Genomic DNA, 16,656 nt, shown 5'->3' on the forward strand with positions numbered 1-16,656 from the left:
TTTGTAATACAGTTATAATTATTCAGGCACCATAACCCCTGTTCCTTAGTTTCAGAAATAATCTTTGTTATGTTTTTACAAGGTTCAAAAGCTTTGTCATGTGACCATGCATCTCTGTTTCCTGATAGCAGAGGTCAGAGTTACAGGACACTGTGCATACACACAGGGGTTGATTTACTATAACTGGAAAGTGCAAAATCTGGTGCAGCTCTGAATAGAAACCAATCAGCTTCTAGGTTTTTTGTCAAAACTTAATTGAACAAACTGAAGTTAGAAACGGATTGGCTACCATGCACAGCTGCACCAGATTTTGCATGCTCTAGTTTTAGTAAATCAGCCCCAAGGTATACTTGTTTTCAATAGTCTATTCAGCAGGAGAAGACTGAGCAAGGGTGCATGTTCAAGAGGCAGGCTATGACTGGAAAGAGTGTTTGCTAGGGCAGATTGCGATTGGTTGGGGGGTGTGGTGGCTAAACAAACCACCCAATACAGGCATGCTATGTGGTTTAATAGTTAAAACTAGATATGTCAAAGCTTAATTGAACAAGCTGAAGTTAGAAGTGAAAATAATATTGTATGTCTGAGCTCCAGGGAAAGGAACCCTTCAGGTAAGTCCACACCAAGAGTCAGGGGCAAGCTCCTCTTCATTCTTGTCAGACAATTAATGTAAATATAGCCACCACAAGCAACTGAAGGCTTTGTTGCTTTCTTTAGTTCAGGGAAGAAACCATAGATAAAAGCAAACACAAGAAAAAAGTGCACCATGAACCGGATGAATGCCAAAATATTAAAAGGTCAATTGCATGTATCAGTCCAATAAGCCACAGGGAGCATGTCCATCCACCAGGGCACAGCTTGCACATTTCCAGGGTGAGACCCTCTTCCTAAGAGCTCTTAGCAATTAACATTTAATTTTTGTGAGTAGTTTGGAATTCATCCTTTTATTCAAAGTCTTATGGGAATGCACTAGGCTCAGGGCTTTTTTTTCTCAGAGAATAGGTGCAGAAATTCCCTCCTTCTGAGTCACCTCTTGTCTCCACCCGCTACCCACCTCCGAGCACCATCCCTTGCCTCCACCCCCTGCTCATCTCCCAGTAATTTGTATGGAATTTTTTAATGATACCAAGAAAAGCAGTAAAATAAATCCCCTGCAGCCAGCAGCAATAGACACTCCCCAGCAACAATGGACCCCCGAAACAAAATACCATCCCAGCAACAATAGACCCACCCTAGCAACAATAGATTTCCAGCAGCCAGCATCAATAGATTCTCCAGCAACTTGCAACAACAGACCCTTCCCTCAACAGTAGATCTAGTCCAGCAACAGCAGACCCACACCAGCAACACTAGATCTCCCAAGCAACAATAGACTGACATGCAAAAATATATCCCCTACAGTGACAATAGATCCCCCAGCAGCAAGCAGCATTAGCACAGCACACTCCAGCACCCCTTGCCATAACATGCATTCAGTGCTGGAGATGCAAGAACTGCATTCCCCCGCGTTCCTGCTGAAAAAAAGCCCTGACAAGGCTGGTGCTCTTTCTTTTTGTGTTTGATTTAAGTTGAAGTTAAAGCTGATTGGCTACCAGATTTTGCACTCTCCAGTTTTCGTAAATTAACCCCTATCTGTCTGCACAGTTTCCTGCACCTCTGAATGGCAAGCTAAGGATGAAAACTGAAGCACGCTAACAGGGGCGGACTGACAACTCATAGGGCCCCCGGGCAATAGGGGATCATGGGGCCCCTGTGTCCTTGCCTAAACTCAAAAAAGCCTATGAAAAAGGTACCAGGGGCATCTAATGGGGCCCCCTACTGACCCCGGGCCCTCGGGCAGTGCCCGAGTTTCCAAATGGTCAGTCCGCCCCTGCACGCTAACACAGATAAGCTTCTGTGCTTTGTGGCCAGTTTAGGACAAAGAGGAAAGCTAACAGGCAGGATCAACCAGGTACTTTAGATGGAAGACCTACATAAAAGTGATAGAGAGTATGACTTATAAAATACACATATGTAAACACACACATAGAAATAATATTTGGGGTATCATATGCCTTATTACGTTCAACTTTATGGTTTGGCTGGAGTTGAACTTCTTAGAAAATACCAAGGAAAACAATAGAGGATATGGCCTTTAAATTCTGACAAATATATTTTGCTACCAGGTAACAATGTAGCTGGAAAACACGTAACACATAACTATTTCTGGGAAAAAAGGTCTTAAAAGAGTTGCGAAGGCAACCTCCCCAAAGCCTGGCCCCCTTCTCCACTGTACAGCCAAGTCATAACTGCAAACAGACGCCTATTCACTCTCTTCTGATTTGCTTCCCATTTTTTTCTTTCCATAGAAAACCTTTGAGCTAACGATGTGTCATGTGTAACTCAGCGTCGAGCTGCAGACTGCTATTCACACTTGGAATATTTCCTGCTAAATACAAACTGAACTGAGTCAAAATCCATGTTTTGTTGATTAAACACTCCAGGGATTTGTCATACCATGGATTATAGATTTTCACGGTAGGTTCAAATTTTAATGCTTGCTTGTAAATCAGAATTGTAGCACTTGGTATTAAAAGACTGCTGGCATTTTCTGTGCAGAGAATTGAAGAAAAACAAGTTGCTGAAACGATGTAGTGTTTTTATATATGTATTAAAGAAGATGTATGTATAAAAAGTAGATATTTTTTAAAACCTGTAGTATATTGTTATTATGATGAAGTATGTTTCTAAGCATAAGTGCTTAATTAATTTTTTTAACAATTGGTAACTCAGTGATTTCACCAGATATATTTTTATTTAACCAAAAGTTATCATCTTTTTCAATTTTAGTTGCATAAATGTTAGCAATGTGTTAAGTTTTTTGTTTATAACATATATGTGGTATTTTTATATATATATATATATATATATATATATATATATATATATATATATAATGTATATGTATTTCTATTACTTTTCCTAAGTGGTATATTAACTCTTATCATTATATTCAGGTGACAATGACTATAGCTATAATTACATGACTCAAAGCTGCAAGTAAAATAAAAAGAAAATAACAGTAGTAGCCGGCCAAGGGGGGATGAATCACAGAGCTGAGGCTGGCTATACATTATACAATTTTCTTGTACAATTTTCCTTTAGATTCACCAAAATCATGTAATATGAGGTCAAACCTAAATACTTTCAATTTGTATGGAATCAGGCAGCTCTGTTAGAGGGAATTGAGCAAGAAAATTATATAATGTATGGCCAGCTTAACATTTTATGCTATAATAAGACTTTCAACTTGACATGTGTGTGCCAAAACACTGGCTATTGATGTCTGTCTATCTATCTATCCTCTATCTATTTATCTATCTATCTATCTATCTATCTATCTATCTATCTATTATCTATCTATCTGTCTGTCTGTCTGTCTGTCTGTCTGTCTGTCTGTCTGTCTGTCTGTCTATCTTCATTCCTATATTAGATAACTAAATTGACCAATGTGATTAATTCCAAATAACTAATTATAAAGGAGTACTCTATATTTCTTATTTCTCTTATAACATATAAAAATAAATAATACATTTTAATTTCTTTAAATTTTACTTAACTTTTTTTTCCGAAAAAAATGTGATCTGATCTTGATTTTATTTCTGTGCAGCTATTCTAAAATATATTAGGAATATTATTATTATCATTATACAGTGTTTATATAGCGCCAAAGGGTTTGCCCAGCGCTGTACAATAGCAAGGAGGACAGAACATGAGACAAAACAGTACAATACAATACACGAGGGGTTCGAGGGCCCTGCTCTTTCGAGCTTACAATCTAGGAGGGAGGGGATAGTGGTACAGGAGGAAATGGCTGTGGGGGATAGAGTGGTAGGAGGGTGGGGTAGGCTTCCCTGAAGAGATGGGTTTTTAGGGTGCGCCTGAAGGTGAGGAGGGTAGGTGACAGTCTGATGGATTGGGGTAAGGAGTTCCAGAGGATGGGGGAAGTCCTGGATTGGTCCTGCAGTCGGGCGTGGGAAGAGACTAGGGAGCTGGATATGTGTGTTTTTTCCTTGTTTTCCATTAATTTCAATGAGGATATTTGTTTTTGGTGCAGTTTTTTTTTTACCGCACCAAACCTGCAACAAAAATGCAGCAAGCAGGATTTTAAAAAAAGGCACCTAACCTGCAACGAGTTCCATAGGAATACATGGTTACACATTTTATTCTGCATTTTTTAAAAGTGGAAGAAAAATGGATCAGTGTGAAAGCAGCCTTAAAGACTTGGTCATTATTATTATTATTAGAGATGAGCGAATTATTCAAAAATTCGGTTCGGCTGATTTGCCGAATTCGCGGAATAAATTCGCTTCGAGCCGAATATATTCGCTGCAAATTTAACTTATAAAAAGGGTGTTTCTAGGCTTCAGAGAGCCTTTATATTAGTGCAGAACACTGTACCTTTAATTTAAATGCCCTTGGAGTCTGCTGGGGAAGAGAAATAATACTGTCAGTCAGTATGACATGCAGATGAGTGCCGTCGATCTTAGAATCACCGCACACTTCACTCATTTGGGCAGTCACGGGGCCAAAACCAGAGTGTGGAGCCACAGTGTGGCGGTGGAGGCAGCAGCAATGGGAGGCCATACAGCACCCTATGACAAAATGGAACCCACCAGCAGTGTGAGGAGACCTGAAAGTGGCACATGGCAGAGTGTGGCGATGGAGACAGCAGCAATGGGAGGCCGTACAGGGACCCATGACACACTCTGGACCTGGCAGCAGCATGAGGAGGCGGTACAGGGGCCCATGACAGATTACGGGCCTGGCAGCAGCATGAGGAGTCGGTACGGGAGCCCATGGCAGATTACGGGCCTGGCAGCAGCATGAGGAGGCGGTACAGGGGCCCATGGCAGAGTGGCGGAGCGTAAGCAGCTAAAATTGAAGGCCATACAGAGGCCTATGTTAAAAAGTCCCCCCAGCAGCAGCGTGGGGAGACGACTATCAAGAGTCCAATGGCAGAGTGGCGGAGCAGAAGCAGCTTCAATTGAAGGCTATACACAGGCCTAGGTTTAAATGTCCCTCACAGTTAATTCCAATAACGAACTCTACTCCTCCGTGCAATCTACTTACGAGACCCTGAGCAGGTCTGGGTCCAATTTGTGGTAGAGACTGGTTTTGTTCAGCCATGCTTGAGCGAGTAATAACAGGTCTGTGCTGCCCTTTGGTGTCTGGCTTAATGCGCACAACACTGAACGTCCCAGCGTTTGTCAACGATTTGCCGTTAAGTGATGCAAACCCGCTGAACCACGTTCATGAGGAGCCGGTACAGGGGGCCATGAATCCGTATGGACCTGGCAGCAGCGTGAGCAGACGACAGAGGCACATGGCGCAGGGTGGCGGTGGATGCAGCAGTATTCGGAAGCCAAACACAGGCCTCGGTTAAAAAGCGGAAGCCGTCAGCAGCGTGAGCAGACGACAGAGGCACATGGCGCAGGGTGGCGGTGGAGGCAGCAGCAATGGAAGGCCATACAGCACCCTATCACAAAATGGAACCCACCAACAGTGTAAGGAGACCTGAAAGTGGCACATGGCAGAGTCTGGCGATGAAGTCAGCAGCAATGGGAGGCCGTACAGGGACCCATGACACACTCTGGACCTGGCAGCAGCAAGAGGAGGCGGTACAGGGGCCCATGGCAGAGTGGCGAAGCGTAAGCAGCTTAAATTGAAGGCCATACAGAGGCCTATGTTAAAAAGTCCCCCCAGCAGCAGTGTGGGGAGACGACTATCAAGAGTCCAATGGCAGAGTGGCGGAGCAGAAGCAGCTTCAATTGAAGGCCATACACAGGCCTAGGTTAAAAAGTCCCCCCAGCAGCAGCGTGGGGAGACGACTATCAAGAGTCCAATGGCAGAGTGGCGGAGCGGAAGCAGCTTCAATTGAAGGCCATACACAGGCCTAGGTTAAAAAGTCCCCCCAGCAGCAGTGTGGGGAGACGACTATCAAGAGTCCAATGGCTGAGTGGCGATCCGGGAAGTCAGCGTTGTGATTGCAGATGCAATGCAGAGATTCTACGAGGTGATGCCGTGGGTGCGAAGAAGATCATATACCGTCGTACTTCCATCCATAAGACGGAACAACCTGCGAACCGAGAGCTTTATTGCCCTGACCCGCTGAGCAGCTTCTGGGATACCCAAGAGTTTGGCTTCTGTGGGGAATATGGTTGAAAACTGAAACTTAAAGGCATGTTGACGGAAGGGCACCAGTGTCAGTGCTCCGGAGGGAATATAGCTTCAAAGCTGACACTTAAAGGTATATCGACGGTCAGAGACCACAGGAAGTGGAGCTTGCGTCTTAAATCGACTGAATGTGGCAGACGTGAAACGTCTACGGGCCGTATATGAAACGGGTTGTTCCTCTTTCTGGAATAAGTGTTGGAAATGGCCACTCCTTTTTGGTGTGGCGTTTTGTCTATTTAATTCCGATAACGGACTCTACTCCTCCGTGCAATCTAGTTACGAGACCCTGGGCAGGTCTGGGTCCAATTTGTGGTAGAGACTGGTTTTGTTCAGCCATGCTTGAGCGAGTAATAACAGGTCTGTGCTGCCCTTTGGTGGCTGGCTTAATGCGCACAACACTGAACACTGTGTCCCTGAGTAACGATTCTGTGTCCCTGAGTAACGATTCTGTGTCCCTGAGTAACGATTCTGTGTCCCTGAGTAACGATTCTGTGGCCCTAAAGTCTCTGTGGCCCTAACTCTGTCCCTTAATACACACAGGTCTGTCTCTCTTGAATGACCGGAGGCTAATGGAGAATTCTAAGATGGCCGCGATTTATAGCTCCACCATTACACAGTGCTGGCTGGCTGCTGATTGGCTAATGCGATCACATGTCATGAATGCATTATGGGTCAGCGCGCCTTGTCTGCGCGCCTTCCCAGAGATCCCCGCCCCATCTTCTCTGTCCATTTTCTGCGTCGCCACACATGTCGTCGCCATTTTTGGGAAAATTCGATTCGTGCATCCGAAGTTTGCTAATCTTCGGATTCGTCGCGAATAGAATTTTTCCAAATCTTCGGAACGAATTCCACTTCATCATGTTCGATTCGCTCATCTCTAATTATTATTATACAGGATTTATATAGCGCCAACCGTTTGCTCAGCGCTTTACAATATAACGGGAGACAATACAGCAACAATACAGTTCAATACAAGAGGGTTAGGAGGGCCTGATTCTGGGAGCTTATAATCATTGACTTCTATTATTTTTATTTGAAAAAAAAAAGTCTATAATCCCCAATGCAATGATTAGGTGAATGGTGTTTAAGATGGGTAGAATCCTGATCACAATTTAAAATTGACTTAATTTTACATTTCTATTAAAAAAATAATTTAAGTATGTATATCTTAGTTTTGGATATAGTATAGAAGAATTAGAACCTCTGTATTTGTATTGCTGTGTCCATGCTGGTTAGATTAATGCTTTTGATTAATCATGAAGACCTTTATTGCCAAGACAGAAAGTGATGAGAAGTGCAACATTTTACAGATGTCACCAGAACAAGAGGTGATAATAAATTTTCCAATGGGGACACCTGTTCTAGTGACAGGAGAATTTTCCTCTCTTTGTAGACATTTCTGCTATATCATGTTATGTCTCTGGGACAGCAAGTGAAGCAATATCTCCCCAATGGAACACAGACAGCAAAAAATTAACTAATAAAGATTTTAATTTATCTTTAGACTATCCAGACCTAAAAGAAAATATTCTAGTTATATATACAGGTTAAATTTACTAATAGTTTTTAGTAAACCGTTTTGAAACTATTTTTACAGAGGTCCGTTAGAAAGCTTAGGGCCTTATATATGAATCTATGAATTTGTCCTCTGAAGAAGCTGTTTTAGTCCTTTATACCAATCAGCTTTCAGTTGTGGTTTCTGCAGTGCAGATTTGAACAACTGAACATTGAAACAAGGATTCTGATTGGTTGCAATGAACAAGTGTTTTTTTTTTTTTTTGTTACAACACTTTCATTATTTGTTTTTGTGGCTGTCAAGTAAATTTTATTACATATAAAACAAAGGAGACTTTCAAGTAAAAAATGAAAAATGTTTAGTAATTACATTATGATCGTGTTCAATTACTGAGTAATGCCAAGGTTATATTTTTGTGGTTTCACAGTTATATCAGTAGTTACTACTAGAGATGAGCGAATCGAAGTATCCGAAGTGGAATTCGAGTCGAATATCGGAAAAATTTCGATTCGTGCCGAATCCGAAAAACAGCCTAATTCGGACGCGCGAATCGAAATTTTTCCGAAAATGGCGGCTGACATGTGCGGCGACGGAGCGGGGATGTCGGGGAAGGCGCGTAGACAAGGCGCGCTGCCCCATAATGCATTCCTCAACGACATGTGATCGCATCAGCCAATCAGCAGCCAGCCAGCCAGCACTGTGTAATGGTCGAGGTATATATAGCGGCCATTTTGGAAATCTTCATTTGCCTGCAGTCATTGAACAGAGGCAGACCGCTCTGTACTAGGGACAGGGACAGAGTTAGGGCCACAGAAACGAGAATTGGGGACAGAGAGAAGTTACTTAGGGACAGAGAACCATTACTCAGGGACACAGACTTGTTAATGAGGGCCACAGAATCGTTATTTAGGGACAAAGAAACGCTAGTTAGGGCCACAGAATTCATACTCAGGGACAGACAGAATTTTCACTCAGTGCCAGAGAATTGTTACTTAGGGCCACAGAAACGTTATTAGGGCCACAGAATTTTTACTCAGGGACAGACAGAATTGTTACTGAGTGCCAGAGAATTGTTACTCAGGGACAGACAGAATTGTTACTGAGTGCCAGAGAATTCTTACTCAGGGCCACAGAATTCATTCTCAGGGACAGACAGAATTGTTACTCAGGGACAGACAGAATTGTTACTGAGTGCCAGAGAATTGTTACTCAGGGACAGACAGAATTGTTACTGAGTGCCAGAGAATTGTTACTCAGGGACAGACAGAATTGTTACTGAGTGCCAGAGAATTGTTACTCAGGGACAGACAGAATTGTTACTGAGTGCCAGAGAATTGTTACTCGCACAGACACAAAATTGTTACTTGCACAGACACAGAATTGTTACTCGCACAGACAGAATTGTTACTCAGGGCCACAGAATTCATACTCAGGGACAGACAGAATTGTTACTGAGTGCCAGAGAATTGTTACTCAGGGACAGACAGAATTGTTACTGAGTGCCAGAGAATTGTTACTCAGGGACAGACAGAATTGTTACTGAGTGCCAGAGAATTGTTACTCAGGGACAGACAGAATTGTTACTGAGTGCCAGAGAATTGTTACTCGCACAGACACAAAATTGTTACTTGCACAGACACAGAATTGTTACTCGCACAGACACAGAATTGTTACTCAGGGCCACAGAATTCATACTCAGGGACAGACAGAATTGTTACTGAGTGCCAGAGAATTGTTACTCAGGGACAGACAGAATTGTTACTGAGTGCCAGAGAATTGTTACTCAGGGACAGACAGAATTGTTACTGAGTGCCAGAGAATTGTTACTCGCACAGACACAAAATTGTTACTTGCACAGACACAGAATTGTTACTCGCACAGACACAGAATTGTTACTCAGGGCCACAGAATTCATACTCAGGGACAGACAGAATTGTTACTGAGTGCCAGAGAATTGTTACTCAGGGACAGACAGAATTGTTACTGAGTGCCAGAGAATTGTTACTCAGGGACAGACAGAATTGTTACTGAGTGCCAGAGAATTGTTACTCGCACAGACACAAAATTGTTACTTGCACAGACACAGAATTGTTACTCGCACAGACACAGAATTGTTACTGAGTGCCAGAGAATTGTTACTCAGGGACAGACAGAATTGTTACTGAGTGCCAGAGAATTGTTACTCAGGGACAGACAGAATTGTTACTGAGTGCCAGAGAATTGTTACTCAGGGACAGACAGAATTGTTACTGAGTGCCAGAGAATTGTTACTCGCACAGACACAAAATTGTTACTTGCACAGACACAGAATTGTTACTCGCACAGACACAGAATTGTTACTCAGGGCCACAGAATTCATACTCGGGGACAGACAGAATTGTTACTGAGTGCCAGAGAATTGTTACTCAGGGACAGACAGAATTGTTACTGAGTGCCAGAGAATTGTTACTCAGGGACAGACAGAATTGTTACTGAGTGCCAGAGAATTGTTACTCGCACAGACACAAAATTGTTACTTGCACAGACACAGAATTGTTACTCGCACAGACACAGAATTGTTACTCAGGGCCACAGAATTCATACTCAGGGACAGACAGAATTGTTACTGAGTGCCAGAGAATTGTTACTCAGGGACAGACAGAATTGTTACTGAGTGCCAGAGAATTGTTACTCAGGGACAGACAGAATTGTTACTGAGTGCCAGAGAATTGTTACTCGCACAGACACAAAATTGTTACTTGCACAGACACAGAATTGTTACTCGCACAGACACAGAATTGTTACTCAGGGCCACAGAATTCATACTCAGGGACAGACAGAATTGTTACTGAGTGCCAGAGAATTGTTACTCAGGGACAGACAGAATTGTTACTGAGTGCCAGAGAATTGTTACTCAGGGACAGACAGAATTGTTACTGAGTGCCAGAGAATTGTTACTCGCACAGACACAAAATTGTTACTTGCACAGACACAGAATTGTTACTCGCACAGACACAGAATTGTTACTGAGTGCCAGAGAATTGTTACTCAGGGACAGACAGAATTGTTACTGAGTGCCAGAGAATTGTTACTCAGGGACAGACAGAATTGTTACTGAGTGCCAGAGAATTGTTACTCAGGGACAGACAGAATTGTTACTGAGTGCCAGAGAATTGTTACTCGCACAGACACAAAATTGTTACTTGCACAGACACAGAATTGTTACTCGCACAGACACAGAATTGTTACTCAGGGCCACAGAATTCATACTCAGGGACAGACAGAATTGTTACTGAGTGCCAGAGAATTGTTACTCAGGGACAGACAGAATTGTTACTGAGTGCCAGAGAATTGTTACTCGCACAGACACAAAATTGTTACTTGCACAGACACAGAATTGTTACTCGCACAGACACAGAATTGTTACTCAGGGCCACAGAATTCATACTCAGGGACAGACAGAATTGTTACTGAGTGCCAGAGAATTGTTACTCAGGGACAGACAGAATTGTTACTGAGTGCCAGAGAATTGTTACTCAGGGACAGACAGAATTGTTACTGAGTGCCAGAGAATTGTTACTCGCACAGACACAAAATTGTTACTTGCACAGACACAGAATTGTTACTCGCACAGACACAGAATTGTTACTCGCACAGACACAGAATTGTTACTCAGGGCCACAGAATTCATACTCAGGGACAGACAGAATTGTTACTGAGTGCCAGAGAATTGTTACTCAGGGACACCTAATCGTTGAATTAAATAGTATGTCAGACAACATGCAGAGGAGTGGCAGAGGAGGCAATGTTTTAGGAGCGAGCAGACGTGGCAGCAGAGGAAGGGGTCGAGGCAGCAGTATTCGCAGCCAGAGGCCAGTGCTCCCGGTGTCATCCAGCGGTCGTGTCTCCACCGACAACCCTGCCGTCATTGATTGGTTGGCTCGGTCGTCTTCCTCTTCCCAGGTCACCTCTGACACCTACAGCCAACGGTCGGTGGGTACGTCAGACACAACCGTTAGTTGGCATGGCCCGGGAGCAAGCCCACTGAAATCACGTGTCCTCTACCTGCCCCTGTCCTTTGCTGTTCCCTCACCAAGCGAAGTATCGCATGCTGTGGGCTCAGCCCCACTGTACAGTGAGGAAGAGCTAACAGAGGGCGGTCAGGAACGGGGGGAGACATCGGCCTTTTCAGCAGCCAAGCGAACAAGTACTGGCGAGGAGAGTGGCTCGGTAGCCGGTCTAGAGACAGGTCTGTCTCCTGACCCAGACGCAGCCGAGGGGGCTAGTAGTGAGGCGGAGACCCTACTTGATGATGAGGAGGTTGATCGCACTTGGCAGCCTCGTCGTCATCAGGCAATTTCTTCCGCATCATCAGGAGAAGAGGGTGGCAGCTTGGCAGCGAGCAAAACAGTCGGTGGGTTGCCCAGGAGACAGCAGCAGGGTCGCATCAGTGTCAGTGGAGCCAAACGTCCACGGAGTAGAGCACCAGCTCCACTGCAGCCTACCACCACGGCCAGTAGTGGTGCCGGTGCGCACGGAGGAAGTAGCAGTCAGCCAGTGAAGAGTAGCGGGGGCAAAGTTTCCTACTCGGTGGTGTGGCAATTTTTCCTCAAGCCGCCCGAGGAAGTAAACGTAGCCGTATGTCGACTATGTGGCCAGAAATGCAAGCGTGGCCAGGGGGCCCATGTTGGGACTACAGCGTTGCGTCAGCATATGCAGCGTCACCATTCGGTGGCCTGGGAAAACCGTGATAAACATACGGCGGTTCTGCCTGCCCCAGCCCCCGCTCCATCACCCGCTCCGTTACTTGCTCCGTCACCCGACGTCGTCAATCGCCCTCTATCAGCCAGTCAAGGCTCCAACACCTCTGCTGAGGGGAGTTGTCGCTCGTTGGCATCTTCCGCTCGTTCAGATGCTCCTTCTCCTGCTACTCCTCTTCTCGGATTCCGTCAACAGTCTTTCTTGGAATCCGTATCCAAGAGACAACAGTTTGCGAGCACGCACCCGACGGTGCAAAAGCTGAACGTCCTCCTGTCCAAGTTGCTGGTGCTGCAGTCCCTCCCTTTCCAACTGGTGGACTCAGCACCTTTCCGAGAAATGATGGCTTGTGCCGCGCCGCGGTGGAGAGTGCCAAGCCGTCATTTCTTTGCCCAAAAGGCAGTGCCAGCCCTGCATTCACATGTAGAAGAGATGGTGGGCCAGTCTTTGAGCATGTCGGTCTCTGCCAAAGTGCACGGCAGCGCCGACGTGTGGAGCTGTAACTACGGTCAGGGACAGTACATGTCATTTACGGCCCACTGGGTGAACGTGGTGCCGGCACAGCCGCACCAGCAACTTGGACAGGTCACGACGCTTTTGCCTCCACGTTTGCACGTCCTTGGTCCAGCAAGCATGTCCGCCTCTACCACCTCTTTTTCCGCCGTGTCCTCAGCCGCCACCCCCGTGCCAAGTCCCATTACCCGACCGGCATATCACATGTGCAGGGCGCAACGGTGTCACGCTGTGCTGCACCTGGTATGCCTTGGCGAACGTAGTCACACAGGGGAGGAACTGCTGAGTGTAATGAACAGAGAAATCGACAGATGGCTGTCTCCGCGCAAACTAAAAATCGGAACCATGTTGACTGACAACGGAAAGAACATGGTGTCTGCTCTGCGTCAAGGAAGGTTGTGCCATGCGCCATGCATGGCTCACGTGTTCAATCTGGTTGTCAAGCGGTTCCTAAAATCCACCATCCCACTGCAAGACATCCTTAAAATGTCACGTAAACTGTGCATGCATTTCAGCCATTCCTACACCGCAAAGAACACCCTCATTGAGCTGCAGCGGCAGAACGGAATTCCACAGCATCGCCTGATCTGCGACGTTGCAACAAGGTGGAATTCAACCCTACACATGTTAGACCGCCTTTACGAGCAGCGAAAGGCCATCACCGATTTCCTGATGTTACAAGCGGATAAAGGTACTCCCCTGTGTAACTTAGATGTCAGCCATTGGCAGCTCATGCGTGACACCTGCCGCTTGCTCAGGCCCTTTGAGGAGGCCACGCTATTCGTGAGTCGGCAGGACTATGGGATGAACGACGTCATTCCTCTGTTGCACGTCCTGGAACAAATGCTGTTAACAATGGCTGGTCAGGGTGCGGTAGACGTGGCGCACAGATCTCAACGCCACATGACCCCTGTGGGGGCAGGACAGGAAGAAGAGGAGGAGGTAGAGGAGGACATTTGTGCTCAGGAATTATTGAGTGAAATGGGTGGTTTTTCCACTCAGCGGACAGGAGTGGAGGAGCAGGAGCATCTGGTAGAGGAGGAGGAGGAGGAGACAGAGGACCCAGACGCACCGTGGCAGTATGCTGTGGAGATGGAGGCAGGGAGTCCCTCGCATTCCTTGGCACAAATGGCCCATAGCATGCTCGGTTGCTTGCGTAGCGACAGCCGAATAATAACCATCAGACAGAGGGATGACTTTTGGCTGTCCACCTTGTTGGACCCTCGCTACCGGTCCAAAATGGTGGCCTTTTTCACACCTGCTGAGAGGGAGGCCAAAATTACGTACTATAAAAACCACCTATGTAGTCAGTTGGTCTCTGCCTTTGTGCGCCAACGTCCATCCTCAGACACTGTGGGCCCTGTGCGCTCGCGTTCCGCTGGCATGGCAGCAGGGGAGGGGTGGGGTGGTAGGAGCAGTGGCAGCTCCACCAGCAGTGGCTGCCTCAGTCTGCAGTCGATGATGAGTAGCTTTCTTCACCAGCGCAGTGAGGAAACTACTAACCAGCCGCAGCAGCAGCAGCAGCATCAGGTGGACCTGGAGCAGGAGCTCAAACAACAGGCTTGGGCCTACTTGGACAGCACCCTGCCAACCGAGGTAGACAATCCCCTTGACTACTGGGCAACGAAACTTGACCTTTGGCCCCAACTAGCTGAATTTGCCCTTGAAAGGCTGTCATGCCCGGCCAGTAGCGTGGCATCGGAGCGCGTGTTTAGTGCGGCAGGAGGTATTGTAACTCCGCGGAGGACACGACTGTCCACCCAAAGTGTGGAGAGACTCACGTTTGTGAAAATGAATCAGGCGTGGATTAGTCTGGATTTCAAACCACCAGTTCCTGACACAACTGACTAAATCCGCCATGAATCATGCCTCAAACATGTGCCACTTTCAGGTCTCCTCACACTGCTGGTGTGTTTAATTTTTTGACATAGGGTGCTGGCAGATTACGGGCCTCCTATAGCTGCTGCCAGGCCCCTAATCTGCCATAGGCCCCTATATACCGCCTCCTCATGCTGCTGCTAGGTCCAGAGTCTCTCATGGGTCCCTGTACGGCCTCCCATTGCTGCTGTCTCCATCGCCACACTCTGCTGCCATGTGCCACTTTCAGGTCTCTTCACACTGCTGGTGTGTTTAATTTTTTGACATAGGGTGCAGGCAGATTACGGGCCTCACATAGCTGCTGCCAGGCCCCTAATCTGCCATGGGCCCCTATATACCGCCTCCTCATGCTGCTGCCAAGTCCAGAGTCTCTCATGGGTCCCTGTACGGCCTCCCATTGCTGCTGTCTCCATCGCCACACTCTGCTGCCATGTGCCACTTTCAGGTCTCTTCACACTGCTGGTGTGTTTAATTTTTTGACATAGGGTGCAGGCAGATTACGGGCCTCACATAGCTGCTGCCAGGCCCCTAATCTGCCATGGGCCCCTATATACCGCCTCCTCATGCTGCTGCCAAGTCTAGAGTCTCTCATGGGTCCCTGTACGGCCTCCCATTGCTGCTGTCTCCATCGCCACACTCTGCTGCCATGTGCCACTTTCAGGTCTCTTCACACTGCTGGTGTGTTAAATTTTTTGACATAGGGTGCAGGCAGATTACGGGCCTCACATAGCTGCTGCCAGGCCCCTAATCTGCCATGGGCCCCTATATACCGCCTCCTCATGCTGCTGCCAAGTCTAGTGTCTCTTAATTTGTCCCTGTACGGCCTCCCATTGCTGCTGTCTCCATCGCCACACTCTGCTGCCATGTGCCACTTTCAGGTCTCTTCACACTGCTGGTGTGTTTAATTTTTTGACATAGGGTGCTGCAAGATAACGGGCCTCACATAGCTGCTGCCAGGCCCCTAATCTGCCATGGGCCCCTATATACCGCCTCCTCATGCTGCTGCCAAGTCCAGAGTCTCTCATGGGTCCCTGTACGGCCTCCCATTGCTGCTGTCTCCATCGCCACACTCTGCTGCCATGTGCCACTTTCAGGTCTCTTCACACTGCTGGTGTGTTTAATTTTTTGACATAGGGTGCAGGCAGATTACGGGCCTCACATAGCTGCTGCCAGGCCCCTAATCTGCCATGGGCCCCTATATACCGCCTCCTCATGCTGCTGCCAAGTCCAGAGTCTCTCATGGGTCCCTGTACGGCCTCCCATTGCTGCTGTCTCCATCGCCACACTCTGCTGCCATGTGCCACTTTCAGGTCTCTTCACACTGCTGGTGTGTTAAATTTTTTGACATAGGGTGCAGGCAGATTACGGGCCTCACATAGCTGCTGCCAGGCCCCTAATCTGCCATGGGCCCCTATATACCGCCTCCTCATGCTGCTGCCAAGTCTAGAGTCTGTCATGGGTCCCTGTACGGCCTCCCATTGCTGCTGTCTCCATCGCCACACTCTGCCATGTGCCACTTTCAGGTCTCTTCACACTGCTGGTGTGTTTAATTTTTTGACATAGGGTGCAGGCAGATTACGGGCCTCACATAGCTGCTGCCAGGCCCCTAATCTGCCATGGGCCCCTATATACCGCCTCCTCATGCTACTGCCAAGTCCAGAGTCTCTCATGGGTCCCTGTACGGCCTCCCATTGCTGCTGTCTCCATCGCCACACTCTGCTGCCATGTGCCACTTTCAGGTCTCTTCACACTGCTGGTGTGTTTAATTTTTTGACATAGGGTGCAGGCAGATTACGGGC

At 46.8% G+C, this 16,656-nt stretch overlaps 1 protein-coding gene across 1 annotated transcript in view; it reads left to right on the forward strand.

Moving 5' to 3' along the window:
- The first annotated feature begins 2,342 nt into the window (after positions 1–2,342).
- TMEM100 (transmembrane protein 100) overlaps positions 2,343–16,656 on the forward strand; it is a 32,107-nt gene continuing 17,793 nt past the window's right edge. The window contains exon 1 of the mRNA XM_089692544.1: positions 2,343–2,514. The gene's annotated coding sequence lies outside the window, so the exon portion shown is untranslated. The remainder of the gene's footprint in view (positions 2,515–16,656) is intronic.

This window comes from Staurois parvus, unplaced genomic scaffold, assembly GCF_062004578.1.
Source record: "Staurois parvus isolate SC_StPar_1 unplaced genomic scaffold, SC_StPar_1.0 ptg000592l, whole genome shotgun sequence".
NCBI classification, from domain to species: Eukaryota; Metazoa; Chordata; class Amphibia; order Anura; family Ranidae; genus Staurois; species Staurois parvus.